The 10,229-nt window shown below is 40.8% G+C and overlaps 1 protein-coding gene and 1 long non-coding RNA gene across 6 annotated transcripts in view; one reads left to right on the top strand and one right to left on the bottom strand.

The window, feature by feature from the left end:
- Window positions 1–10,229, bottom strand: part of FOXP1 (forkhead box P1) — a 630,544-nt gene that overhangs the window by 245,346 nt on the left and 374,969 nt on the right. The gene's annotated exons all lie outside the window — the stretch shown is intronic.
- The window catches only part of LOC118501831, an 18,275-nt gene continuing 9,827 nt past the window's right edge, over window positions 1,782–10,229 (top strand). The window contains exons 1-2 of the long non-coding RNA XR_004904493.1: window positions 1,782–1,793; window positions 10,165–10,167. This is a non-coding gene — a long non-coding RNA (uncharacterized LOC118501831). The remainder of the gene's footprint in view (window positions 1,794–10,164; window positions 10,168–10,229) is intronic.

Here is a 10,229-nt window from a genome sequence, read left to right on the forward strand (position 1 = left end):
CAAAACATATCTTGTGCTTCAATTCTATTGGCAGTATATTCCTCATTCATCATCTATAATTCCTGTGTCTCTTCTGCCCATTTGAAGGGAACTAAAGCAAATTCTTCAATAAGTGACTTCAGGACTAACTACAGGTATCTGCCTATTTATTTTCAGTATGATTTCAATAATACTGTATAATGATGCCTTAATTTGTAAGTCCTCATTTCATTAAACTACTCTCATGACCATTTAGTACATCTGAGTGCTATAAAAAGGAAGTTTTTCAAAATACAGAGCCAAAATAAACCTTTTTAAAAGTGTCCCTTTAATTTTTACTATTACACGATTAAAACAACATATACTCATCTTCCAATCTTGCATATGTGTAAAAATGGAGACATCATGTTACATAATGAAGAATAAGCTCCCATTAGGCATAAAGATGATGACTAGATCTGATATGAATGGCTAAGAAAAATGAGAATCAGTAGGCCTAAAGTCAAGAACCCAGATATCATCTTACAGTCAGCAGGTTGGTGGCAAAGTACAGGTGGGGCTGGGCTTTAGGCTTTTCAGGGATAAGTTATTACAGCTCTAACTGAAGGACCCCTTCTCACAGAGATATGCTTCCCTTGTATGGTGTCAAATGATCAGATAAGTTCCTAGACCTTGGACCTGTCCCCTGCTAGTATCTGACTAATAAATATGCTCACTTTACTTCTTTCTCAAAAGCTAGGAGGAAATGCTGAGCCAGGGGGAGTATTTAGGAACAGACTGCCACAGGCATGCCAGCAAGATGGCTAGAGCTTGAAGTGCCCAGGAAAGGCAGACTGGGCACCAATAGCAGGATAGGGGATAGTGGCCTTCCCCGCTCACACACTGGGTATCCATGCCATTGGATGGCAAAAGAGTTGATGGTGGGACCATCTGGTATCTGGTGGCTGGATTCTTAACAGGACTCATTCATCAACTAAACATCCAAAGAAACTTTTGAAAGGGTGTTGCTACTCCTTGGCATTTCCAGGGTAATTGTGAGGGATGAGGGTACTGGACATCTTTAGAGCAGAAATAACACCTGGACCAGCAAGAGACATAATGGAGGCAACAGGGTCCATTACCATTATTAACACATGAGTTAAGACTCAACGTTCCATTGGTTGGTTAGCCCCTGGATAACCAATCAATGGAAGGGCCAGGTATTGATCCAAGAGCAGATCCTCCTTGCGCTTGCCTTAGGAGATAGTACAGGTGCAAAGGCTCTATCTCAGGGCAGGGGCTTTTCAAATAGAACCATGTATATCGCCAACAGACAAGGCAGTTAGAACTTTTTGCACTGCACTTGTGGTGCAGATGTCAGCTACACAAAGCACGGTTTTATGGAGAGTGGCATGGGGAGTTTCTGGAAACTTTAAAATGCAAATGCTGAGGCCCATCTCAGATCTCCTGAATAAGAACCTACATTTTAATAAGATCCCCCAGGTAATCTATTTACAGTCTGAGAAGGCAGTGTGGTGGAAAGGGAGCAGCCATTATACCAGACTTACTTCAATTGGATTCCCACTCTGCCAATTTACAAGTTTTCAATAAGCCACCTAACCACTCTTTCTATTTCCTTATGTTTAAAATTATATTACTCTGCATATGAGTTCACTCATCCCTCTAATATGTACCTAATATGTTTCAGATTATGTATTAAGTTTGGGGCAACAATGGGGAATAAAAATTGATACAGATCCATCTCCATGGAGGTGGCTGTTGAATTGAGAAGACACATATTAGCCAATTAGTCATATATATATATATGTGTGTGTGTATATATATATATATATATATATATATATATGGAGATTATACCTGTGATAAGTGCTACTATGAAAAATTCACAGTGGTCTGAGAACACACAAAGCTAATATATGCAGAATGCCTTGTATGTAGTAGGTGCTCAATAAAGCACAGCAATTATTAGTAGCCCATAAACCCAGATATTCAGGAAGCTACTAAAAAGTTCCCAAGTGCAAAATATTCTCTCCTCATCATTAGATAAGGACTGTGTTCTCAGTTAAATTACTTTTTAAAAATGTTTTTCTGCTTCCTCCTGGATATAGGAGGAATACTATAACATCAATAAAGTCAACATTTCTTCTAACAACAGCTTAGAGAACAACGTTAACTTTCTGGGTGATTGTTAAGAACTAGCTCCTGTTTACCAAGTTGTAGTTAAAAGCTGTAGTTGCAGAGCAGGGTAATAGTACACAACAGCCTTGTTCTAAGCAGCTTTTGATCATCATTTTAAAGCCTCGATACTTAAAGAAAATCTTTAATTGGCTTTTCGGTGGCATTTCTCCTTTATATATTCAGTTTATTGAAGTCAAGAAAGTACATGCTAATAATTGTAGATAGGATTAGCAACCTGTACCTCCTATTGTGGACACAGTGGTTAATTATTAGTGCCCTTACCACATGTCTACATGGCGGGGGTTTGCTGGGAGGAAAACTGGACTGAACAGGAATCAGAGGGCTTGTGGCCAAGTCCCCAACACTGAGAATGCCCACCCCAGGAGCAGAGTGGCTTAGTCTACCACAGTAAATGTGAATTAATGTGAAGTAAATGTGAAGCTTTCCTAACATTACAACTGGTGTGTCTGCTGTTCCTTTAAAACAGCCCTTCAATCTGTACAATGATTTCTCTGTGCTCATTGCCCATGAATTTGTGTATTTTAAATAAAAAATAAATAAATACGACATAAAAGCTTTCCATGGTTATACAAGTTTTTGGTTCTTTTCCAAAAAAATGGGCTTCCTTCCAACAGGTGGATACTTGTGATGGGAGAATTCTGACCTCACTTGTATCAGAATGTCCTTGATCAAAAAAATACCAAATAGAGTAGTTGATTTGGAACAGGCAGAGAAGCTGAAACAGAAGGGTTACGTGAAACACAGTTTGTATTAAGACCTCAGTCTTCACATGCACTAGCTGAGTGATACAACCATGGGCTGACACAGTGGAACATACACTTTTGTTTTTTGAATACTTCTATAAATTGAAGTATTGTTAGATGGAATGGGATAGACTCACTAGCAGCTTGGTTAGTGGTCAAAAGTGGGCAGTTGCCATTTATTACTGCCTGGAATAAGATACATATTTGGGATAATTTCCCTTGGATCTAACTATTAAGAATGCAAAGCATGAGAGAAAAGGATGCCCCCAGGCACATTTGGCAGTGTCTGGAGACCTTTTTGGTTGTTACAACTGGGGGAAAGGGGTGAAAATGGGAAGCCAGGGATGCTACTAACACTCCTACAATACAAGCCCCACAACAAAAATCATCCAGTCCCTCATGCCAAGTGTCATGGTTAAGAAAACTGTTCTATGCAAATTTGTACTGTTATGAGATCAAAGCAATGAATCCTATTTCTTGTTCAATAATAAATTTATAATGTGCCTTAAAATTTTAATGACCTGTGATTTTTTGCTTGCATTTCTACTTCACAAATACTACTGAATTGAGAACGTCTGGTGGGTCTGTTAAGTAAGACTTAGCTGGGGCAAGAACATGCAAATGCAGTGCTGTAGTAATGCAGTGCCGTATTTCAAGAGATTTGTCATGTGGAGGGCTAGGTGGGCTGGGTCAGGTGAGGGAGGACATGTTGGTGGCAAAAAGAAGGACAAGTGCTGGAAAATGGACATGTCAAAACCGAGAATGAAGATGCACTGAACAGTTAACTGAGCAGGGAACAGGGAGAGTCTTGGATACAAGGAATTTTTGAGGAAAAGAAGTCTGATGGAAATGTCCATGTCAGGCTAAAGCAAGGAGACTGGGGACAAATGAGTGCACTTTAGTACATCACTGACAGAGGCAGTGGAGAAGGAAGAAGGAGACAGAGCTGGCCTCCCTCTTCCCTTCCCTGCCTCCTAAGCGCCTGTTCCCTCAGGGCTCCCTCACCTGGGTCAGCTAGGCATGCCGATGTGAAAACTATCTTCCTCATCCATAGCCCTTCCTTCTCCTGCCAGCTGATTGTGAAAGCTACTTCACTCCTCCACTGTCTCCTTTCTTCCCTCCCACCAGGTCCTCAGCTTGCTCCTGCATCACCTTTCCTCTGAAAGTATTCCTATCACAATTGTTAATGTGCCTGGACTTGCTAAATCCAATTGACATTTTTTCAATCCTAATCTTATTTGACCTCTTGAGAACACATGCCACTGTCATTCACATTGTCTCTCTTAAAAAAAATCTTCCCATTTCCACCAGGTTTTCATGCTCTTCATCATTCTGTCTACATAGCGGGTGGCTCCTTCTCTTCCTTCTGAATGAGCTTAACTTCTGTTCATTTTTAAGTGTGTCATCTTGCTAACGTTCTGCCCTCAGGGCTCCAACATTTTTCTGCAAAGGGCTAGATAGTGAATATTTTTGACTCTGTAGGACCTGGGGTCTCTGTCCCACCTCCGAGTGGCAGCTCTACAGCAGTACCAAACAAACTTAAACAACACAGGGACAAACAGGCGTGGCTGGGTTCCGACAGTACTTCACCTTCCACACAGCACCACCTCGACTTGGCGGTTAGCAGACCCTGGTCTGAGCACCAGTCCAGGACCTCTCGATCCTCCCCACAACTTTGCTTCACACCTGCCTGTACCCAGTGGCTCCTGAATCATTGTCAGATTCAACTAAAATATCTTCCAGAACTTCAGGTCTCTGTAACCTTCTGGACATTTCTACTTTGACATCCTAAATGAACCTCAACTTTGTCTCAGACAAGCTGAGATCACCTACTTCTCCCTCCACCCAAACTCCAAAACAGGGGTTTTCAGGGAAGGGGCCACTTCTAAATCAGGAATTATCGGATAGTCCTCCTTCGCTTTGTTTTCCCATATTACCAATTCTCATTCCTTATTTAATAAAAACTGCTTAGGTGGCCTACTCCCTAGCTTCAATTGGCTACTCCTTCGATGGCCCCCTATAGCCTCTAGTGTGAAGTCCCAAACTTCAAGACTTGCTCTGTCCAACAAAGTCAGTGGCCACAGGAGGCTACCTAGCATTTAAAATGTGGTTAGCTATGACTGCAGAACTGAATTTTTAATATGTGTAATTTAATGCAAACTAGTTTAAATTTAAAACTGATATTCAGAGCAGTTATTGAAAACCTTATAAGTATGTGTTAAACAAGTTGTGTATGTGAATCTACTAATCTACTTTTTCAACAGTAAATTTTATGAAATTTAAATACAGATCGCACATTCATAATGAAATTTTAATATCTAAATCAAGATGATTTATCAGAATTAGTATGGAAGAAAATAATATAAAGGGTGTCTCATAAATTGTTAATATTGAATCCATACTGAAATGATGATATTTTAGATAAATTGTATTAAATGAAATATAATTCATAGCAGCTTTTTTTCACTTTTTAAAATGTAGCTAATAGAGAAGTTAAATTCCTCGTGTGGATTTCATTTTATTTCTGCTGCACAATGCAGGGCTGGCACACAGCCCTTTACTCTCCAGCTGTAACAGTGTCCTCTCCCTTCTCCCTATCCACACTGTGGCTACATTCAAAAACTGACTCGAATGTCTCTGTACCTCTACACACATGTTCCTTCTACTTCTGTGCTTCTGCCATGAAACTTTAAGGAGCCAATTCCCATTGAACTTCAAAATTCAGTTGAAGCTAAGAAGCTTTTATAGACCATCCCACCACCAAGTCCGGGACAGACATTCTCCCACAGGTTCTCTTCAAGTTTTATACTAAACTCTTTCAGAGCAAGCAATCATTATACTGTATTATAATTTTCTGAGCCCTTAATGGTAAGCCAGGCATCATGATTTATACCTAACAGGTACCCGCAGTTTGATAAATAATTCACTATCACCTAGATGAATGAATGAATGTGTGGGAGAGATATCATGCAGCTACAACCAATGACCTGGGAGCTGATTATAAGAGCCTAGGCTGCATCAATGAGGTTTCTCAGATTTCCAGCCAGGTGATCAGGAGAATAATGATGCTTTTGTGAAAACAGCCAAGTGAAGGAAAGAGGTATTTCTCAGGAGAGAAGAAGTGAAAGCAAGAACTAGAGGGTAGTCAAACAGTTCAGAGGGAGTGGGTACGATTGAGAGGGGAGGGGAAAGGTCCTCAGAACAAACCATAGTGAATTCCTACATTTAGGAAACAGGGAGAGTGACATTTACTAAGTTCTAGTCTTTGTAATTTCTATGTGGGGTATATATTAACCCTCAACTTCTTTAAAGAAGAAAACATGGAAGACCAGGGAGTATTAACATGCATACACACAGCTTGTGGACTAACATTTGAACATCAAAATCATCCAATCTCTGTCTGCTACACTACAGTCAGGACTAGAGCCAACCTTAGAGAGAGGTAAAGAAGTTAGAAGGGAGTTTCAATAAGGAAGGGGTGGTTGGTGGTTTCAAGTGGCTTAGAAAACTTGAGCATGACAAAATGATGGGGAAGGTGAAAGGGAATTCCCCCATCTAACATCAAATATCTTCATCCTTCTACTCTTTCCTCCTTTTCTTCTGAGAGTAGGGGCTTGTTCACCTTCTACCTCCTCTCTTAAAACCATGCCTCCATGAGTTATCCACTACTACTCAATCTCTCTACTGGCTCCTTCACTTTAGCTTATAAATACATCAATGTACTCTGACCCTACACAGTCATTTCCAGGTTGCTCTTCTGCTCCTCTAGCACCCAGCCTTCATCCTCTTTCCCCTATTCAATTAACGTCTCAAAAAGAGTGCTGTCCATGTTGTTATTGCCTACTTTCAACTGTCTGCACTGTGGATTCAAATTCTTCAGGAGAGAATAGTAGTTCTTAAACTCGGAAACCAATTATAATCAAATGTTTCTCCAAATTAGGGGCAGGAAGGCTGTGGGAGAAGCCTGGAGACAGTGTGTACAGCAGACAGGCTGAGGGAAGCAGGTGCAGGTGGTGCCAGGACACAGAGAAACACTGTGAAACCCAACAGACCCGAGGTTGCCTGTCATGTTGTACACTGAAGGGCCACCCTTTAAAACTTCTCCCAAAGCTCCCCTGAGGCCATGCCTCCCCCACCCCATTCCGCAGCCTGATTCTATAACCCTTCACCTATTTTTGTCTTTTCTAAAACACTTTTACTATTTCTACTTGCCCATTCAATGTTGGTATTTCTTAAGATTCCCCTGTGACCTCTATACTTGTATATGCTTCAACCTTACCTATTCCGGGGTTTGTTAGATTGGATCTCCAACAATTACTTATCTTTATTGTTCATTCCTACCATTGAAAGTCCTTTAGATTCCCTAAAACTCAAGATGTCCAAAACTGAACACTTTTCCTTCAAACTTGCTACTTTCTCTTATCAGGAAAAAGTCACTCTCATCTCCTCTGACACTAAGTTGATTACCAAGACCTGGGACTTCTTAGTCTTATATATCTTTCAGATTTAGACCCTTTCTTTTTCTCATCCCCAGGCCATCCATCCCTCATCATTTTTATCATGCAGTACTTAAGGTGCCTTCTGCAACCATCGTAAACATCATTCAAAACAAAAGTCCTCCTGATCAATTCACCCCCTTGCTCGAAACCTCTAAAGCCCTCCTGTTTTCAAAGGATACTTTTAAATCCTTTGCTTGGAATAACACGCCCTTTGGGCAACTTCCCAGCCTTCTCTCCTGCTGTCTGTCTTCACTAATTCAGCACTCCTGGCTGCTGTGACTCAAACATACTTTGCTCTTTCGTATTTCTATGTTTGCTGTTTTCTCCCTCTTGGATGTTCCTTTTTACTACTTTAATCAATAAACTCCTACAGCCCTGGCCAGGTGGCTCAGTTGGTTGGCATGTCATCCCATACACCAAAAGGTTGTGGGTTGGAACCCCGATCAAGGCACATACCTAGGTTTTGGGTTGGATCCCAGGTCAGGGAGCAGATAGTAAGCAACCAATCAATATTTCTTTCTCTCTCTCTCCCCCACCCCCGGCTTGCTTCCTCTCTCTAAAATAAATAAAAATATTCTCAGGTGAGGATTTAAGAAATTATATATGAAAAGTAAATAAGTTAATTAATAAACAAAATTGTACAAATGCTTTGAACCCTAGCTCAAATGTTACCTTTAGAGAGTTTATCATAGGTACTCCAGATGTACTTTATGTTTACACTGGCCAAAGGTCAGGTACATTTCCATATGATAATGACTAAACTTGTCCTCCCACTAGGGCAGGAGTATCCTATCATTGCTTGACTAAAGCCTAATGTTATTGGGTACTTAGCAGCATTTGGCAAAAATCTGCTGCTGAATGGGTAAATGAATGGATGGATGGATGGATGGATGGATGGAAGAATGAATGGGGTCATGAGCAATGGGAGGAAGTGGAGGATAAGCATGGGCAATCATTAACACTGTCTAGAATATGTGTTCAAAAACTGAGGATTTCTTCCCTCTTGCAAACATGGGAGGTGATCTTTAGCAAGTCATATGTCCACCATATTCACAGTAAATGAGGAATTAAACCACCTGCTGAGATGAAATGAAGGTATAACAGAGGTTCAGGTGTAGTGAGTAAGTGCTAAGAAGGTTGGTGTAGTGAATGAGAGGAATCTAAAACCCCAAGTACTGAGGCTGGGGAGCCCAGAATGCAGTGCTGTGTATGCAGCATGGCATTGGGAGCACCACCACCAGCAGTGTCCATTATCTTGTCAGAAAAAAGCCAAGGACTCTATGCAAGAGGGGGCTGGGAGCTGCCAAGGCCAAAGCAGTGGAGGAAGAAGGGATAAGGGCAAGCAGGTAGAGAATGTTCTGCTGAAACGCCTCGTTATGGATACTGCTCTAGGTTTGGGGGAAGCAGACACAGGATAGAGAAAATAAAGTACAATCAATGCAAGTGACAAGAAGGCTATGATCAAATGGAGGATTTGAAAGGTCTGGGTAAAACATACAGTTATCCCCCTTATCCACCAAGAATAGGTTCCAAAACCGCCCAGTGGATGCCTAAAACCATGATACTACCAAACCCTGTATATAATATGTTTTTTCTGTACATACATACTTATGATAAAGTTTAATTTGTAAACTAGGCACAGTAAGAGATTAACAATAACTAATAATAAAATATAACAATTATAATGATATACTGTAAAAATTGTTATGTAGTCTCGCTCTCAAAATATCTCACTTTACTACACTCCTCCTTCTTGTGATGATATGAGATGATACAATGTGTACATGATGAGATCAAGGGGAGGTGAGTGATGTGGGTATTGTGACTTGGTATTAGGCTACTATAAGGGTGACCTGAACACAAGCAATGTGCTACTGAGACATTCAATCTGATAATCAAGATGGTTACTAAGTAACTAACAAGCAGGCAGTATATATACCATGGAGATGCTGGACAAAGGTGTAATTCATGTCCTCGGCAGGTTGGAGGGGGACAGTGCAAGACTTCATCACATTATTCAGAATGGCATGTAATTGAAAACTTACAAATTCTTTATTCCTGTAATTTTCCATTTAATATTTTTGGACCAAGGTCCACTATAGTAACTGAAAGCATGTATCAGGGGCTACTGTATAGCAAAAACAGAGCAAGGTTCAGGCAAGCATCTAAAATCATAGAGCAAGTCAAAGGGAGAGGATCCAGCCCTCACTGAGTGACACATAGTAGTTAGGTAGTCAGTAGACATTTTCTGGTAAGTAAGTCAATGACTGTATGGGACAGAATGCTCCCCGCACTCATGAGCTGCCAGCATCTAATTCTCAAGCTCATTAGAAAATAATCACAGATTAATGGTGTACACCAAGGACACTTCACAGACTGTTTGTTTTGACAAGTTTATATTTGACATCAGTCTAACACAGTGATTTTCAACTGGTGTGCTGTGGCATACTGGTATGCTGCAAGAATTTTTAAAACATTCAATACCTGAATATTCAGTGAGGGGCACTGACCTCTTTTCCCTTAGGTCACAGGTGGCAAACACAAGGCCTTTGGGCCAAATCCAGCCCTCCACCTTGTTTTATCCAGCCTGGCACCTTGTTTCTACCCAGCAAAAGCACTGAGCTCTCGCTTAACTGTTAAGGAGTAGTTACATTTGTACAGTCCTAAAATTACATTCGGCCCTTTGAAGGCCAGTGAGGTATATGTGGCCCCTAGTGAAAATGAGTTTGACACCCCTGCCTTAGATTGTCAAATAAGAAGACGACAACAGCCAACACAACACCAGCCATCTGGTCTGAAAGAATCAACC

This window comes from Phyllostomus discolor, chromosome 7, assembly GCF_004126475.2.
Source record: "Phyllostomus discolor isolate MPI-MPIP mPhyDis1 chromosome 7, mPhyDis1.pri.v3, whole genome shotgun sequence".
Lineage (NCBI taxonomy): Eukaryota > Metazoa > Chordata > Mammalia > Chiroptera > Phyllostomidae > Phyllostomus > Phyllostomus discolor.